The sequence below is a fragment of the Podarcis raffonei genome, chromosome 4 (assembly GCF_027172205.1).
Source record: "Podarcis raffonei isolate rPodRaf1 chromosome 4, rPodRaf1.pri, whole genome shotgun sequence".
Lineage (NCBI taxonomy): Eukaryota > Metazoa > Chordata > Lepidosauria > Squamata > Lacertidae > Podarcis > Podarcis raffonei.
The window spans coordinates 77,877,692-77,898,006 of NC_070605.1; positions in this window are offsets into that span (position 1 = coordinate 77,877,692).

The window sequence follows — 20,315 nt, forward strand, 5'->3', positions numbered from 1 at the left end:
TTTCAGCATTCGAAACCATGACAGCACTATAAATTGACAAACTAAAGCAGAGCGCTTGGTGGTCTGCTGTGGAGAAAAGAACATCAGCCAAGCTGTAAGAGGCAAGCCATGAAACCATACAGAGAAATGAGGGATTTCTCTCTCTCTCCCCTTTCCTTCCAGAGTACCTTGTTAGAATTTAATGTAGCAGGGGTCAGATGGGTGGAACAATAACAAGGTCTGAGGCTAAATACCAGTGGGAATGCTTAACCTAGGACCTTCAGGTCAACCATGAGTGAATGAGCTAGAACACAGAAACTAGGATGGCCCAGACAAAAGAAAGGACCCCAGAGCAAAGGATTTGAAGGGAGGAGCCTGCCAGCTACCAATTAGACCATAAGAAAGCCCCTTTCTGGGGCACCTGGTATACAGGACTATAACATCTCTCTCTCTCTTTTTGCAAAAGGAAGGTCTTTCTGCTGCGCTGCCCTTGCTTGTTCGTTTTTCTGGTTTGGGGAAAATGTTTGATGTTGTTTAGCACCGATCTGAAATGGGCACATGAATAGGAATGTATTTTAATTAACAAAACGAAGCTATTTGTTGAGATGCATTTCCCTACATGTTTATTTTCATTGCACCTGCACTTTGAGAAATCATCTAACCAATCTCAACGGGATGAAAAGGAAAAGAAAGCATTAAAATCGGAAAGGGGGGGTGGACTGAGCTTTCTTATGCAAGCACATGAAGAGAAATCAATGTCTGTAGGGACTTTTTCAATTATTAATCTGATAGATACCATTAATTTCAAGGAGTTCTTGGAAGCGCATAAATAAGACACTTGCCAAATACCAGGCTTAAAACTGCTGCTCTTGCTCTGCAAAGGAGGAGCAAGGGCTGGGAGTCCAGGCAGAGCTAAGCAGTGAGTCCCAGTGGGAGCATTACAGTGCAATTCTATCAAATGTAAGCCCCACTGAGTTACTCCCGGGTAAGTGGGTTTAATAAGAAGCCTCAAGGACACGCTTGGAGTAGAGCTTACTGTGGAGTACAGCTTACAACAATAATGGTAACAATAATTCTAGTTATAATAGCAGTTATAATAACTTCGTAACACTTCTTGTAGTAAAACATGTCACCATTCTTCTCTCAGTCTACTTTTGCATGTGATTTTCTCATCTGTGAAGAACGGGTGCAAATGCTTGTCTAGAACATAACTGCATATTTCAAAATGTTTGTGAATCCCTTTGGGATAGAATAGGCTGCGTTCCATTGTGAAATGCTCCTCCTTTCTAATAATTTTACACACAAAAAAAATCCCCCTTAAGGCAGACTAACAGCACAATCCTAACCATGTCCACTCAGACAATAGTCCAATTGAATTCAATGGGGCATATGTCCAGATAAGTGGATTTAGGATTGCAGCCAATGTTATATGTGTGGAGAGTGCTCTTTATTTTGTGCCAACAATTTGGTTTGGTTTGGTTTGGTTTAGTATGCAGAAGAGTTCAACTTCACTGGCAGCCATTGGTTCAAATATAGGATTGTGATTATGACCCAGGAGCTGCCTACCAGAATTCCTGCCAGAGTTCTTCTTTTGTTGACTATGGAGCTGCTTCTCCTTGAAGCTTGGATTAATGGGGGTTCTGAGTGAAGCACAGCAATTTGGTTCTTGCTGAGGATGCTAGTATTGTCTTTTATTGCTCTGAGGTGCTAACTTGGTCCAGCCACTTTATTTTGCTCTGACAGTTTGAACCTGGATAAAAAACCTGAGAAGTCAAATAGCATGTGGATTTGCCAAGCAAAAGCCCCTCCTTTCTCATAAACAGTTCAGCATATACGTCTTGCATCCCCATTTATACTCTTTGCATGCTTACTTCATGTGGATGGCCCATGCCACCATCAAGTGAAGCTCAAATACTTTGGTCTAGGTTCACTTTCAACCAACTGGCTCAATCAGATTAAATTCTAAACCATTAGATTCAACAGGGATTTGAATCTGGCTGTTCATTGTATCATGGAATTGTGGAATCATGGAGCTGGATAGGCTCCCCCAAGGGCCATCTAATCCAACCCCTGCAATGCAGGAATCTCAGCTAAAGCATCCATGGCAATAGCCATCCAAGCTCCGCTTCAAAACCTCCAACGAAGGTTTTTAACCAACTTCCCAAGGGAGTCCATTCCCCTGTCAAACAGCTCTTACTGTCAGAAAATTCTTCCTGATGTAACTTGAAGCCATTGGTTCATGTCCTACCCTCCAGAACAGGAGAGAACAAGCCTACTCCATCTTGTGGCCACCCTTCAAATATTTGAAGATACGGTGGTACCTCGGGTTACATACGCTTCAGGTTACAGACTCTGCTAACCCAGAAATATTACCTCGGGTAAAGAACTATGCTTCAGGATGAGAACAGAAATTGTGCTCTGGCGGCGCAGTGGCAGCAGGAGGCCCCATTAGCTAAAGTGGTGCTTCAGGTTAAGAACAGTTTCAGGTTAAGAACAGACCTCCAGAACGAATTAAGTTCTTAACCCGAGGTACCAATGTAGCTATCATATCTCCTCTTTTCCAGGCTAACCATCATCTTGGTTGCCCTCCTCTGCACACGTTCCAGCTTGTCAACATCCTTCTTATATTGTAGTGCCCAGAACTGGACACAGTATTCCAGATGTGGTCTGACCAAGGCAGTGTAGATAAGAGTACTACATAGCCTATCTTCTGTATCAAACCAAGCTATTTTGTGTCAATGTATCTGGAACATGATCTAGCACTAAATTAAGAAGACTTAATTCCATGGATTTTAGCTATTATTTTGTTGGCATTCAAATTCTGAGGATGTGGCTTAGAACTTTAAAATGTCGTTGCTATCCAGGTTTGACCAAATAGAAGGTCTTTTCCATGTTGATTATTCTGTGATTATATTACTTTATGCAAATACCTACTGTATGCTTTTCAGCTATCCAAGATGAGTCCGTCACATTGTGAAAGATGATAAAAGGAACAGAAGATCACCAGGCTGATGGACAATATGAAATTGATAGAAAGGACTGGCAGAATCTGAGACCAGGGGGGAAGAGACGGTGGAAGAAGATTGGAAAAAAGTTTAAAATTTATTTATAGAAATATTGTAAAATTAATGAGTGTCAGAAAAATGTTGGAATGAAATTACATGGCTTTAGTAGAAATGTTATAAGGAGTTAAGTACAAATAAGTTTTATGGTATTAATGGTAAGATAAGGTTAAAATAAATTAAGATAATTATATGACAGAAAACAGAGAAAGATGGAAAGGATTTGCTGAAATAATTAATAACTAGAATACAAAAAAGGGAGGTGTGAGGAGGTCGATGAAACAAGTAAATGAAAGACAAAGACATGGAAATATTGGATGTGTTTTTAATTGTTTTTGTTTTTGTTTTGATGTTTTGTTTTTTTGTTTTTTATGTATTGTAATGTATTGATTTGTTTTGTTTAATCTTTCTTTTTTTTCTTCTTTCTATAATCTTTAAACTTTTAATAAATATTATTTAAAAATATATGAAAGATGATAAAAGAACATGTAGACTCCAAGCCAACTAAACATGAAAGCAACTGAATTTGAGAACTAGCATGTTTCATTGGCTTCAATAAAACTTACATTGCAATCCTAGATGTGTCTTCTCAGAAGCAAACCTTACAGGGTTCAGTGGGACTTACTCCATGGTAATGGTGTACAGGACTGTTCTGCAATCTCAGATATGAGTAAGTTTTTGGAGGGGGGGGTTACATGAGGATACAAATCATTACGGGATGCAGGTGGCGCTGTAGTCTAAACCACAGAGCCTAGGGCTTGCCAATCAGAAGACTGGCGGTTCGAATCCCTGCAATGGGGTGAGCTCCCGTTGCTCGGTTCCTGCTCCTGCCAACCTAGCAGTTCGAAAGCACACCAGTGCAAGTAGATAAATAGGTAGCGCTCTAGCGGGAAGGTAAACGGCGTTTCTGTGCGCTGCTCTGGTTTGCCAGAAGCGGCTTTGTCATGCTGGCCACATGACCCGGAAGCTGTACACCAGCTCCCTCAGCCAGTAAAGCGAGATGAGCGCCGCAATCCCAGAGTCGTCCGCGACTGGACCTAACAGTCAAGGGTCCTTTTACCTTTACAAATCATTAGCTGAGTGTAATAACTGTTCATTAATGGATTGACATTCGGGCTATGAAATTTAATTTGCTAGACTAATCAACAAAAGTTGGACTTGACCAGTATTTGTGAGAGGCAAATTTTAATAAGTGGCACTGTATGGGCAGAATTTAACCAGTCCTCCCTGCTTGTTTCCCTGAATGGTATTTTTGCTTGCTTTATTGTTTTAAACTGCAAGACAATGGCTGATTTTAATTACTCCTAGATAATTTCAGTGGATTAATATATAACTGCTATGGTATTTTGGAGGGGTATGCATCAATTTTGTACCCTGCCCAAAAAAAGGTGACCCTCCCCAACACCTTTCCCTTGTCCCTCCTAGTCACAATGACCATCTCCCATCTTCCATCTGTATTCCTCTGAATACCAGGTGGGCAGAGTGCTGCTGCGCTCCTGTCCTGCTTTCATGCTTCCCACAGACACTGTGAGAACATAATGCTGGACTGGATAGGCTATTGACATCATACAGCAGGCTTTTCTTCTATTCTATTGGTAATTGCCTGCAACACTGCTGCTGGGAAGGTAGCCCTGCAATTGCATCCCCCTGGGTGAGCTGCTTCTGCTGCTCTCCTAACCCAGTATGTCCTAGCCTATGACCCTCCAGGTCCATTACCCTTAGCCATCCAGAGGTCTCCCACTCCCTCAAACAACTCTGCCCTTTCTCCATTGTTGCCCTTTTATGCCTGGAACTGCCTCCCAGAATGCTTGCATGATACCACATCCTCCCTTCCTGCCAGTCTACCCTCAAAAACCACATTTTCCATTGAAGCTTTTGGCCCAACACCTTATTTCCCATATCCTATTATAACTAGTCCTATACAGTGGTGCCTTGGGTTAAAAACTTAATTCATTCTGGAGGTCTGTTCTTAACCGGAAACTGTTCTTAACCTGAGGTACCACTTTAGCTAATGGGGCCTCCCACTGCCGCCGTGCTGCCACCACACGCTTTCTATTCTCGTCCTGAAGCAAAGTTCTTAACCCGAGATACTGTTTCTGGGTTAGTGGAGTCTGTAACTTGAAACGTCTGTATCCTGAAGCATCTGTAACCTGAGGTACCACTGTATATGATTCCTGTGTTGAACCCAGCAGCCATTTCCCTTCTCCCTCCACCCCTCTCTGTTGTCTTGTGCCATCAGATCCCCAGGATAGGGGCATGTCAAATTGTACTTTGTAAAACACTACACCCTGCTGACTGGGTCTGGATGCTGGAAGTGCTGGGCAAACTGGTGTTCAGCAGCCTAGTGGACTGGCTGGGGTTTTGACGGGATCTTTGGCATTTTCCTTGCACTCCCCAGAGTCTCGGTTGTCTACATATTGTCTTCCTGAAGGTGACAGCTGCTGCCAGCAGGAGGAGGAAGAAGAGAACCTGACAGGAAGTAGGGTCACTGTGGTCCAGAGATGGCCAAGGGGACTTTCCAGGTCTCTGCAACCCTGTAAGCTCTCAGGGATCCCACAGCCCTTTGTGAGCAGGAAGAGCTGGAGGGAGGTGACTTGTCCAGGGCCTCCCTCAGGAACTCTCCTTCTATTTGCCAGTGAAAGATTGTGGCTCTCCGTTCAGGCTAAACACACAAACTGGGCCCCAATGAGAAGTGTGTTTAGACTGAATTGTGAGGCCAGTTAATGTCTCAGTGTTCATTGTCAGCAACCACAGAACTGAGAAGTGAAGGAGGGCCAGATCCCTGTCTGTGGCAGGGTGTGAGAGCAAATGAATAAACTTGAATAAATTTTAAAACCAGGCATAATAATAACAGCAGCAGTTTTTGAGATATACTTCAAAGCTACAATTGAGTACAGAGCTAGACACACATAAAGCACAATCAGTTGTGTGGGCTATATTTGTGTGTTATCGGGGAGGGAGATTCTCAGTTACATTAGTTTTAGAATCTTAAATGAACTCTTCCATGTATCTTCGTAGTTAATTTCAGATCCATCATCTGATAAACAAGGTAGAATAACACCATACCAAAGGCATTTATAATGTGCTGTGTGTTATGCAGTTTAATATTAAGATTTTACTAGACAGTTACACAGTACGCAGTTTTAAGCAGACTGATTCATCACGCTCATTATCACCTATTTAAACTCAAGTAAACCAACCCTCCCAGAATAACCAAGCTTTAAAACGTTAATGCAAATGGTATGCCTATTTTAATTGCATGAGACATCTCATTAAGTAATTTAATGCTAGCGAGATCTCTTGCCCATAAACAGAAAACATATTTCGCTAACTTGTATATACAATATAATGTGAGATGGAAATATAATTTCCTCAATGAGGTTTATCTTTCTCCATGTCTTTCAGACTTTCTGGTAAGAAAGTCTTCGCAGACATGGAACAGCTGTGCATCTGTAAAATATCTGAGCAATTATTTTTTTTAAGAAATATATATATATATAATTGTATGTATATCGAATCACGCGGGTTTGTACTGTATGTATGTAGTAAATGTTTTCGCTCCTTCCAGTTGTGCCAAAGAGATCAGCAAGAAACAGGCAAGGACTACCTAGATCATGACCATGATGGAATTATTTCTTCATTGAGATGGAGGGGGAAACATCTATGACATTTTCATTAGCCTAGAAGGCAGAAACATCTGGTTCCTTGGTTCAGCTCATCAGCAGGAGAGCCTGTAGCTGATTAGACCGTCTCTCAATAGTAGGCGTTACTACAGTCAATGGGAATTACTAAACATGGTTTCAGGGGACTGGCGTTAATTTGGCTTGCCAAAATAATATGCAATTTTTTAAGGAGTGTGTGTTAATTAGTTGTATAATTTGATGTGATGTGATTGGGTTCACACAAAGAAAAACAGAGCAGAGTTTTCTATTAGTATATGCTGTGGAAGAATTAAAAGGTGCCACTTAAATTGTGCACAGTTTGAATTTTCAGCACTGAAAGGCCCTAGTTCATGATCTAATTACAATAGGATTCCATTTCTCAAAAGCTAAAAGCCTTTTATTCATATTTTTTTTCTTTAGAAAAGATGTATTAGTTTGATTACCGTGCTATTAATTCCCATCCTGTTATCATCCTGTCACAAATTAAGTCAATTTGGGTATCTTGGGTTTTGCTCCATTTTGTGTATTATCACATTTCCGAGTTAAGTGAAAATTTGAAGCTGGTAAAATTTAAAAGGCACACTTCGTGAAGATTCCAGCGACCTTACAGTGTCTACCCTTTACTCATTTCTTATCAGCTTCTTCGGCGCTGACTGCATGCCAGGCATTTTGTGGCGAGATTGATGTTCAAGTCAAACATTTAAGTATGGAGACAGATTATTACATAGCATAGTTTGGAAACATATCATGTGCAGTTCAGAGAAAGTTAAACATGCCTGAACCCCGCTGAAATGAATGGGTGTGAAATCCTTACCTCTGGAGATTGATTTCAATGGACCTTAACTTTCTCTGGATTGTGCTCAGAAGAAAGGTAAGGTAAAGGTAAAGGGACGCCTGACAATTAAGTCCAGTCGCAAACGACTCTGGGGTTGCAGTGTTCATCTCACTTTACAGGCCGAGGGAGCTGGCGTTTGTCCGCTTCCTCCGACAGTTTTTCCAGGTCATGTGGCCAGCATGACTAAGCTGCTTCTGGTGAAACCAGAGCAGCACACAGAAACACCTTTTACCTTCCCACCGGAGCAGTACCTATTTATCTACTTGCGCTGCGTGCTTTCGAACTGCTAGGTTGGCAGGAGCTGGAACGGAACAACAGGAGCTCACCCTGTCACGGGGATTCAAACCGCCAACCTTTCCATCGGCAAGCCCAAGCAGCACAGTGGTTTAACCCACAGCGCCACCCGCGTCCCAGCAATGCTACCTTGACAGTAGATCTGCAGATCAAGGGAAGCTCTTTTTAAAAAGTTCAATATGATAGAAGTTCTTCTTAGCCCAATGCCTCAAAACTGAGTCAGGCAGCTGGTCTTCTGCTGAACCCAGATCCTGGGTTTTTTTCTTTATTTGCTTTTATATGGTCACATATGGGAGTGACCATATGACCACATAAGAGTCAAAGGCAGAAAGAAGTGCAAATGAACTTTGTCCATCAGGATGTGGGAACGTAAAGACGATTTGTCCAATATCTATGAAATTTAGCATAGAGAATCAATCAGATAAGAGGTATAAACTGGATTTCATATAAATTTGATGTAAGATGGCTGAATTCTATCACTTCAGCTCTCTTGCTTTGAACTAGAGGCATCCCACTGCCTGGGACTGTCTACACATTCAAGATCAAAACATACCTTCAGTTTCCCCTTCTGCTGGTTTAGATTATGTCAAAATTCAAGGGTATTTCCAGGGCATATGGAAATATCTTCAGCGGTATGGTGAAGATCTGTTGTATATTTTTTAAGTTATAAGGTTCCCAAGGTTTAAAATTAGAAGTATTTTGCTGGCAACTAGTGCAACACATGTCATGTAGCCGTTCTCTGTCTGATGGGCAGAGAAATTGCTACTGAACTTAGTGGGACTTGCATCCATATATTTCACGGGATTCAAGAGGGGAAATTTGGTTCAGTTAACATTTAAAGGTGAACCTACCTAATCTGCACTTCCTGAAACAATACACAAACCAAAACAGAGTTGTTCTTCAAAATTTGCAGTTCTCAGTATTTTGTAGTGCAATTCTGCAGCCCAGTGATGCTTACAAAAATGAATGTAGCAGTGTAAATGGGTGCATAAAAGTGCTTCTGTTAGTGAAAATAACAAAAAAATGCATTATATTAAGGAAAATGGCATATAAAAATGCATTTATTAGGAGGAATTCACACTAAAATGCAGATGAATACCCACTAATTGCACAAATATTAGTAAGTGACCCATAATGATTAATAACCAAAATGGTCTTCTTGATCCAGAGTAAGTATCTTCAAGAATACACAAACACTGATTTTGAAAGTTTACTTTGAAACAAGGGGGAGTGTGTTTGCCTTTAGGTAAAACATTTAAGGGAAAAAATTGAAGGAAGAAAACAAAACACTATCATAGTCTTCCCTTTGGAAGTTATGAACTTCAATAAAGTCTTAAAAGAGATGCCACTGTCCTGGAATGCTTTAAATAGTTCTGAAGCTGGACAGGAAATTTTCTCTGTGGGATGCTGATTTCCAAAGCTTGTATGATATAAACCATTATTTGATGGTATGCTTATATAATCTGTCACATTTAGTTGCCGTATGCATTAGTCAGTTGCAGATTGTAAAAAAGAGTGGGAACATAATTTTTACCTTTATTAAAATAAGTCAAATAATGATTTCTTCCAATACTTTTCCAGAATATGGTGTTAAAATGACTGAAATCTGTACAGGGATGTGGATATGTGTGTATTTTATACCATCTAAGAGCTCCTGGTTATCAAGTAATCCAGCTATAATCTTTTGAAAATATGCCACTAATCGTGACATGCTAAAACATTCTTCTCCCTGTTTCTGACCTGTGAACCTTCTCACAGAAGAGGCTAGATTTTAAACCTTCATCACATGAAAGTCTCCAAAGTGATTTTCTTCAAACATTCCTTGATGTTTAGACCTTGAAGAGCACTACAAACCATGATTGACTTGACGCCACCAGATTCAGTAGCTTTGGAGTCTGCAAGGAATGTAAACTTTGTAAATGCAATACTTCATTTTTGGAGCGCATGCAAGAAGTATACAGTTGGGAGACAGCGATGAGCAGTACAATTAGTCAATGTCCAAAGGCCCATATGCAAAAAGACAGGGGGAGGGGAGTCATGTGCTTAACCTGTATTTCTGCATAGCCTTATAGCTGCGTGTTTCATTGTGCAGGCTAATGTCGTCTTGACATATATTTTGCATAGAATGAAATTGTTATAGTAATGGCCCTTAATTAAACAGTTAAGTAATACAATTAAAAGGCTTCCCCACCCCTGCTCATAAAGACTTGAAGAGTAATGAGGCAATAAGCTTCAGTGTATGGCAACATTTTACTGGGAGACCTACTCATATACAATAGCTAGCCATTTTCCCATCTTGCTGTCTGCGTGTGTGTTTGCCACAATCCGACACGGCAACTACAGAATCTATTCCTTACAAAATGGGCTTGGCCAGACCACAGGAAAATCCAGCCGATGAGATGGAGGAAATTTAAGCTAGTGAGAATATTTAAATAGCTAGTTTGAGACTATGAAAGCTGATATTTGCAAATGGAAGCTGTACAATAAAAGATTTACTGCCACTGTGAACATTTGCGGAGATCTCTCATTTCGTCCCATTGGCCAAAAAGTAGATCTTTTAAGCCTACGGATAACAAACAGACACCATGCTGACTTTCAAGCTGATTTTCGGCAATGATACCACAATCAGGGCAACAGTAGTCACGGCATTGCCGCAGGGAAGGGATTCCACAGCAGAGCTTGACTTCAATAACTGAATATGTGGCATAATTCCAACGCTAGGAGAAGTAATTATATCACATACTCATTAAGCCTTGATCTAGCTGCTGCTTTAAAAAGAAGAATCCATGGAAAGATTGAAATTTGGATGGTGTCCAAAAAATTATTTGTAACAAAACTCCAGGGCTGCTCAGATTTAATATGTATGTTCCTAAGAGCAATACCCAGTGCTAGCCCTACTCAGGTTAGACCCACTGAAATTAAGGCTTAAGTGCAATCATTTTGTACTAGCTCTATCTGAGCTAATTGGATGTCACCTTTTACATGTTAAGATTATCTAATCCAGTAGAACCCTAATTATGGCTCGGCACCCTCTGAAATTGCTTGCATCACTAGTGAACTCTTTCTTCTTGCTAGTACAGTGGTACCTCAGGTTAAGTACTTAATTCATTCTGGAGGTCCGTTCTTAACCTGAAACTGTTCTTAACCTGAAGCACCCTTTAGCTAATGGGGCCTCCTGCTGCCGCCGCGCTGCTGAAGCACGATTTCTGTTCTCATCCTGAAGCAAAGTTCTTAACCTGAGGTACTATTTCTGGGTTAGTGGAGTCTGTAACCTGAAGCATATGTAACCTGGAGCGTATGTAACCCGAGGTACCACTGTAATATTTTGCTCTCATTGTTTTGAAAAGTCCCAGTACCTAGAACAGTACCTGTGTAGGCCGATGCACAAGATTAGCAGGAAGGTGGAACCAGGAGCACTAAATCGAGTCCAGGACTTGACATGATCACTGATCTTCAGAACTGGGCTAAGTGCACATAGCAGGATGCAGAATAACTGTATACACAGAATTGTTTGCATGCCTATTTCTTCTTGTGTCAAACTGTTCCTGTGGTGTACGTCCATAACTGGATAAGGGAGGTTATATTTATCAGTGACAATTTAAATATATGAAGATGTGAAAAGACTGTAAAAGTAAAATTAAATTGTGATTTCCCTGCAGTGATACACCTTTCTGATGAGTGTTTATGCACTATGGGCGTGTGACTGTGACAGAGGATGCCTCTGGAGCACCTTTGCATTGCAGGTGATATTCATTGGCTGATGTCCCATTGCATCATTTCCCTGCCACCCAATAAGAGTGAATGCTCGATCATGGGTGTCATATTACCTCCCCCAAGCTCTGTGCAAACAAATCAGGTTGAATACTCAATAGACATGGTTGTCTGGGAGCGACATAGCATAAATGTCCACCTTTCCTTAAATATTTTAGAGTAGTACTGTAAAAATAAAATCTCAGTGGGTCGGTCCAATGAAACCTTTGTGTTTGAGATTGCTAATAAAATAGCCACCTCTTTGGCATTAAGGTCCTATCATATTTCTTGCATTCTATCTCTAGGGGGAAAACAAGCCATATCATCTGGATAACACAGCTCCTCGTGACTTCTTGGAAGTGTTGATGTTTGTTAATTCACATTGAGGCATCTCCTGGGAAGTGTGTCAACCACTGGGAAGCATGTACCATATAGAACAATTGTTTCTGGCTCCATTTCTGCCCTGACACCTCTCCCTCAAAGCCTATGGCAAGCCAAGCACTCATTCATTCCTGCAGAAGGTCACCCAAGAACTCAGAAGAAAAGAAAACGTGCCATTTTGGCTCTGCTCTTTGTAAGAGGGGGTGACATCTTTCTTTTCATCATTCCCTTTCCCCCAGCCCTCCCAGTTCCTCTGTCTTCCTGCTCTGCAATGGATGGGAGCATGGGGACCTTTGTTATCAACACCTCTGCACACCTCCCACTGGTCTCTTCACACTGCCGTTATTTCTTTGATGGAAGGAGACCACATATGTATGTGTATAAATGAAGAGAAGAGCTGATTTGCACGGCTCATCCCAGAGACATAGTTTTATGCATGCTGCAGAGTCCCAGAAATTATCTGTGCTGCCCTCTGATCTTGCAAATCCCTTCAGTTTGACACAAATCTGACAGTAGGAGGAACAGCAGGAGAAGATCGATGCAGCAGGAGAAATGGGTGCCCACCAAACCATTTGGCAGCATACTCATATAAGAAGAAGAGTTTGGATTTGGTATCCCACTTTATCACTACCCTAAGGAGTCTCAAAGTGGCTAACAATCTCCTTTCCCTTCCTCCCCCACAACAAACACTCTGTGAGGTGAGTGGGGCTGAGAGACTTCAGAGAAGTGTGACTGGCCCAAGGTCACCCAGCAGCTGCATGTGGAGGAGCGGGGAAGTGAACCTGGTTCACCAGATTACAAATCCACCACTCTTAACCGCTACACCACACTGGCTCTCTATATAAGCAGCTGAAGGGAGATACTCCTGCACCAGAGTTTGAAACCAGGGCCAGTTGCTTTGTATCCTATTCTCAACAGACCTATGGGTCTTGGCACTCACCCTTCCGTGGCACTAGTTATGAGCTAGGCTTATGAGGTTTAATGCATACAAATGAGCGCACTGCAGTGTTCTACCTGATTTATTCCTTCTTTTTTTAAAAAAAATCTTTTCTTTTGCTCCTGCTCCCATCTTCTCTTTTTAGCTAACCCCAAAGTTTCTTTCTCTATCCAGAAAGAGAGAGAGAGAGTCATGAGCAGGACTGAGGGCCAAGTGGTGTCAATTTCTTGAAGGCAATTAACGTATAACGTCTTTTGTTCTGTAAATAACACTACCACTCTTGCAGGGACCAATTGCCACCACCAATCCAAGCTTTACTCAGATGGTGGCCCAACCATGACTGGGGAAGGGGTGAACTGCACACATACCCTTTCGTTGGTCCATCTCTCACATCACATGTGTCAAAAATGTCACCAAAGTTGTAGCCTATTTGATGTGTTGGATGATGACCACTGGATTTATATGTTGGTTGGTTGGTTGGTTGTGTTTGTGTCCTACTCTACTTCCCAAAGGAGCCCAGTGCAGAAAACATCAAAATATTAAAACACTGTAATTTAAAATAAAACCAACAAAAACTTTATAGCTTTTAAAAAGAATTAAAAACCACCTAATACATTTAGACCATGTAAAACCTTTATAAAACAATTACATATTTACCAATTCCAATGTTGCTGTGGCCAGTATCTCTCAACCATCATGTGCCTGGGTAAACATGTACTTACTGTAGGTCCCAAGTCACTTAGGGTTTCTACCCAAGTACTAACACCTTAAATTAGGCTTGGTAAGTCACCAGCAGGGACGCGGGTGGTGCTGTGGTCTAAACCACTGAGCCTTGGGCTTGCCGATCAGAAGGTCAGTAGTTTGAATCCCTGCAATGGGGTGAGCTCCCATTGCTCCTGCCAACCTAGCAGTTCAAAAGCATGTCAAAGTGTAAGTAGATAAATAGGTACCGCTCCGGTGGGAAGGTAAACGGCGTTTCTGTGCACTGCTCTGGTGTCGGTGTTCCATTGTGCCAGAAGCGGCTTAGTCATGCTGGCCACCTGACCCAGAAAAACTGTCTGTGGACAAACACCGGCTCCCTCGGACTGTAAAGTGAGATGAGTGCCGCAACCCCAGAGTCGTTCGCAACTGGACTTAACTGTCAGGGGTCCCTTTACCTTTACCTTTAAGTCACCAGCAGCTGGTGAAGAGCTTTCAGGACTGGTGACACATCGTCCCATCACACTGTCCCAGTTACCAACCTAGCAGCTGCATTCTGCCCTAGCTGCACTCTCTGGACCATCTTCAAGCACAGCACTGCATCCAGTGTATTACAATAGTTAAGCAGGAGGTCGCCAGAGCACGCCCATATGATGCCAAGCTATCCTGGCCCACTGCCGCAGCTGGCAAACCAAACATCAGGAGCTTCCATCTGGGGATGTGGACATTAGTATGCTGGTGTCACGTAGCTGTATCTTTCCATTCATCATCATATAAAAGTAGCAGGGCAACAAAAAACAAATGAATAATATCAGACCTGGGGAAACAAAAGGGTCTCCACCTGCTGCCTAAACAACAACAACAACAACATGGGCATCAGGAGATACACTGAGAGTGAAGATTCCCAGAACCTGAGCATGAGAAGGTATCTCTGCTCCCTATATCCCTGCTTCTTTTTTATTGCCAAGCAGGGTAATTCATGCACCTTTGCTTTCAGGCTTCTAGAATTTGCACATAAACTGTACACTCTGGCCCCTCTTTACAAACTCGTTTTTTGTGAATGATCTCTCCTGTGACCTTTAGTCTTCTTCTTTTTATTCGCTCCCATTAGTTTCCATGCGTTCATTGTCACATTCTCCCCTGTCCTCCATTTGGAGTTCACAGAACATTTAGAATGTCATTCCCAAGGGATGATTTCTCCTGAGGCAAATGCCTCCCAAACCAGCACCTGTCAGCTTCCTGCCAGAAGTTAATTTAAAAGCTGCTGTGCAACCTTTGTGATTTTAAGCACCAGCAGTCTGGTTCCATTACAGTTCGAGTGGAGCCCATCTCCTTTGTACAGATTCCCACCCCTAGCCCCTTGACCCAAAATGTTCCCAGAACCTGGCAAATCTAAATGGTGCCTCCTGAAACCATTAGCTCATTCATGCATTGAGACCCTAAGGCACCACCTGTCTATCTGGTCCTATGTGCCGTATAGATAGTATGTCTGAAAAATCTACTTTGCAAACCTGGATTTCTGAACCGTTCAATATTAAGCTTTCTCTCCAATGAGCAACCAACACAATGCAAACCAACTGCATCCCAAACAGAGAGCAGGCCAGAAGGTAAGCAGGAGATGCCATAACACAACGTGTGTACTGTATCTTATTAAAGAATTGATATTGATTTCCAAGGAATAAGTTCAATTACAGCAGTACAAGTACAGGGCTAGTCACCTCGTTCCAAGGAAATGACAATGATAAACCCTAAAAGCAGTAGGCTTGCTTGGAAGACACATTCTCTCACGTTGAAAGATGACTTCTCTCTTAATTCCAGATGGATGAGAGCCAACCGCTTTGTTTTAGCAGTGAAATAAAGGTGCTTTGTGTATGTTCAGAGACACACACTCTTCTGTTGCCATTTCACATGTCCCAGTTGTATTTAAAAGACTTGGGCCTTCCTTGAAGCTATGTGCTGCACTCAATTATCCACAGAGTTACTGTGGCTAAGAACCTGTGGCGGTTCTCAGTGTGATCTTCTCTGTTCATGAACAATGTGCTCCTGAGCTCCTCCATGTAAGAATAATGGGCTGAGCAACTTTGAAAATCCATAAATGACATGTTTCGGGTGCTGGTGTCACAAAGCCATTTTAGAAAGAGAAGACAGGCTAGAACATTAAATGGTGGTGGTGTCTGTGTGTGTGTGACATGTAGACCACTAATCAAAGGTGTTAAGGCTTGAGACTGTTTTGTAAACACCGGCCAGAGTGAATGAAAGTAAAACGTGGAAGAAGCGGTGATTTGCAAATACAACATGCACCTGAAACTTGATGCGATAATTTGCTGAAGCCACTGGATAAAGCTTTTAAAGATTTTAAGAAGGAAACCTGGCCATGACTGCATATGAGTTCCGAGAACCCCTTCCACCTATAAAGTTCAATGATGGGCATTTTCACTCAGGAGTAAGCCCAGCCTGAGTTAAAGGGGACATTCTCAGATGCAGAAGATCGGAGGCCTCAGGAGATGCTAGTACACTTGGATGTCCATTTCAGAACCTCATCATTGGCGAGTTAAATCTTTCTGACAATGCCCACATTAGTGCTTGCACCATGATAAACTTGACAAGGAATGTCGATTAATAGAACATCCCATGTAACTCCCCATTGAAGGGGGGCAGCCCTCTGGAATTTTGAGCATAATGGGCCTGTGTTTATTCCTCGAGCAACTGCATAATGTGACTGATTTACAGGAGTTTAACTGAAGTGTTAATCTGACAGTGACGGAGAGCGTCTCACTGGCAGAATCACTTACACTATCATATTAGTTGCCTCCTCTATTAAAGCCGTGTGGTCGATAATTGGAATGCTTTTATGTCTAGTGGTTCTGACAAGGCTCTCTTCAGGCCACAGATGGGCGGTCTGGCTTGCTACACAGCTGAACAGTGGCAAATAATTTAAACTGAGGAAGCATTGTTCTCCTTGTGCCGCAGGAGCAAGGGCAGTTCAAGGAAAAGTGAGCCTCCGCTCAGGCTACCTGCTGGCGTGTAGTAAAATAAGATGGACATGATACTGGGTCAGGAGTACAATTAAATCTATTTTGCACCAACGTGTTGGTGGACAGATGAGTTTCCACTTGGCAGAGCTTTATGATCTTTAAGGTAGACTGAACTAATAGATTGGTGTGGAGCACACTGAAGTTACTAAGGATGAGAAAGCAGGCAGCAGTACATTTGAACTACAGGTTTCTCATATGCTCCGCGTCATGCTGAGTTTTTATAGCTCCTGGCTTTCAAAAAGCTTGTTTCAAAGAGGTTTGCGCTAGACTGGGCATGCAGTTTTGCTCTGCAGATATTGTCGCTACCGATTTAGCGGAATGCAATTAGGAAGCCTAAATTAAGTGGTAATGGAGAACCAGCTCTTGAAACTGGGGTTTCCACGGCAACCGCTGCTTACAATACAGCCTTCAGTTAGTTTTCCCACTTTATCTGCAAAATGCACAATTGAGCTTTAAAACAGCTTTGTGCTGAAAAGCACCCTGTAAACAACTGTTTGCAAGGAGAGTTTTACACTGTCTTTTAAACACAACAAACTATCAAAGAAGAGAAATCCTTGTTCTTGGCGAATAAATAAATAAATAAATCGCACCACGGAAAGTACTAAAAGCAACCCCCTAAACCCCCACCCCACCCCGAAAGAAAGAAAGAAAATATATCGGTTTCCTCTAGCTGAGCACAACCAGTTTCCCCTTTTTAGTATTCCCCTCCCCCTTAAAAATAGCATTGTAATTCCCTTTAATTTTAAGGGACGGGGGTTGTGTATCAAGCTGTTTATCCATAAGAGTCCTTTGACCTTTCCATGCAAATGTTGCCTTTCCGCTGCTTGCAGTTGTGTGAAGCTTCTCATATGGGTATCATTTGGTGATGTGAGGGGAAAGGCGTCAGGAAAATGTGTTCCTTTTGGATTCTTTTGGGATTCCTCCTCTCCTGTTCCCTTGCCACTAATTTCCTCACTGTGGATCACGTTATTTCCTCTATATCCTGCAGAAAACGTTCAGGGTGTTACGATTAAAATGTTGCCGGCTCTTCTCGGTTCGGATATGTCAGGCCCCTATTGCATCAGTAGTAGTATCTGACTCCAGGACATTCTCTGTATTATAATACTTTCAATGGGAGGCTGGGAGTTTGACCTTCACAGTTTGAGTTTACCTTCAGCAATGGTGGTCAAAACCGTAGGAAACCTCATCCATTCAAAACAGTCTTGCACAGGGCTGACCTAGTGTTACACTGAGAGGAGCAGTTTTATTGAAATGTTGTTTTTTTTAAAAAAAAGAAAAAGATTCCAAGCCAAGTTGTCCGCAGTAGGAATTTCTACTGTAATAGCTAGCTAATAAAGTGCAGGTGAAATTCAGAAAGAATGGGAAGTGATCATTTATTTTATGTATGTTATTTGCTTACTTATATTGTTTAAATGCCAAGCAACATCCTTGGCAAAGTATCAATTCAAGACGGCATGCAATCTCTTAAGGTAAATTGATGTAACGAAACCAAGTACAATCAAACAAGAAGCCAATTTTAAAAGAAACAAGCAGAAACAGGACTAAAAGAAACAGAGAGAAGAAAATTAAATTTGAAATGCCCACCAAAACGATATAGTTTTTCATACCCACTTAAAAGTAGGCAGTGAGGGGCCCAGTGAACTCATCTGGAAAGAGTATTAATAATCTGGAGACCACATTGAAAAATTGGTACAGTGGAAAATCACCTCCAAGACCTAAATGATAAATATAAAGGTTGTGCCAACAATGACTTCTTGGTGTATTTGTGAAATGTTTTAGCAGAAACACACCATGGGGGTTGGACTAGATGATATGAGTCTGTGACTTGCAGCAAAGAAAATGAATGCATAAATACATTAGTGATGTACATTTGTTCATCATTTATTCTTCAGCTACCCAGATTACCAGTTTGCTTTAAACATGGCTTTTCCAAGATGAATTTGTGCAAGTGAGAGATACATCGATTATTCCGCTTAAAAACAACTGTCTAGGAGACGAGAGAAGAAGTTTGTGGAGTTGCTCTCTTGGTTCTTACAACAAAACCTGCCGCTCTGGCCCCATCTCAAATGTAGAAGAAATGCAGAATGCCAGAGTGTTTGGGACTTTCGCAGGGCATCTTGTTTCAACACTGCCTGCCTGTATATTATCGGCACACTAAAGGACACATTGAAATTATTTTCTCCTGGCACCGGCAACGCGCCGTGATGTGCGTGCCTTCAATTGCACTTGACAAATCTTCAGGGCAAGGAAAACGCTCTGGTGTAAGGGAATATCTCCGCCTCTTCCAAAAAAAATGGCATTTTTCAGACCAAACATGTGTTCAATTGATTTGCTTTCTCCAGAGATCGCGTTTGAATTCAGGCCAGTGATAAGTCGGGAAGCAGAGCCGCACCAGAGGCCAAGCAGGGTCAGCGGTACTTCCGATGGCATTTCCTGTGCTGCAGGGGTCTCTGCCTAACTGTACAAATAGCTCCACATGGCATTCGGAGAGTGTGCCAGGGAATGTTATGATCGCATGCCAAGTGTCGCTGTCAGGTTCCCCTCCACTGCTGTGTGAGCATATCTGAGGGCTTGCAAGTGTGGGGCTGCAGCTAACATACAGATTGAGTAAATACCATAACCCAAACAGGGTGGCTGGTTGGCGGTGGGTTCTCGTTTTGCTTTTTCACTGCCTCATTTGCATTCCGTAAGCCAGGCTGTTGTTGTTTTTATTAGCACCACTACTGAGCAGTTCACTACTGCGAGGATTTAATGGGTGAACTTGATACGTTTTGGATTAATTTCTATTCTCTCCCCCCCCCCCCGACACACACACACACTCCTGGACACCATCACCACCTCTAAAGCAGAGCTCGCGTTTCATACCTTCTGACATTTCAATGCATTCTCTTGAAAAGATCTGACCGGCACATTGCCTACCCCTGCCATCCTGGACAAATTCTCAGGGTGGTGGCAAAACCCTAGGAAGGGGTGGTTGGACTATTACATATGACCATAATATATGTTTGGTGGGTCACAATTTGTTCAGGCCAGGTAAAGTTGTGTACAATGGTTGCCTGCTCCTCAAAATATAGTCGTGAGGGCTTCCACATGGCACCTGAGTGCAGTTGAATTGTATAGATCAGGCATAGGCAAACTTGGCCCTCCAGATGTTTTGAGAATACAACTCCCATCATCACCAAGTAACAGTCTCAAAACATCTAGAGGGCCGAGTTTGCCTATGCCTGTATTGATGCATGGCGGCCCAACTTTTCATACCAAGGGGGCCACAAGAGCACTTCCACATGGGTGGGCTGCACACTGCCTTGTTGTCCAGGGGACCAGCATGCCCAAAATTTGATACTCCCCCACAGCCCTTGTACTGCCTTCCCAAAGCCAGCTAACCAAGTTCACTGTGATCTTATAAGCATTTACCTCAGTGTAAGTACCACTGAACACAGTAGAACTTACTTCTACATACACATGTACATTACTGCAATGTCACTCTCAGTTTGTGTAACTGGGAATTGATTAAAAATGTTTGAAACCACTCCTCATGCTGGAATTCTAGAGGTATTTGAGGTGTACCCTATGCAGCTCTTTCAGTTTCAGTATAATACTGCTGCTAGCTCCTCAATGTCTCTTGTTGAGACAGAAGGCCTTGCTGATTGGAGCTGCTGGGACTTGTCACATACCTTCCAA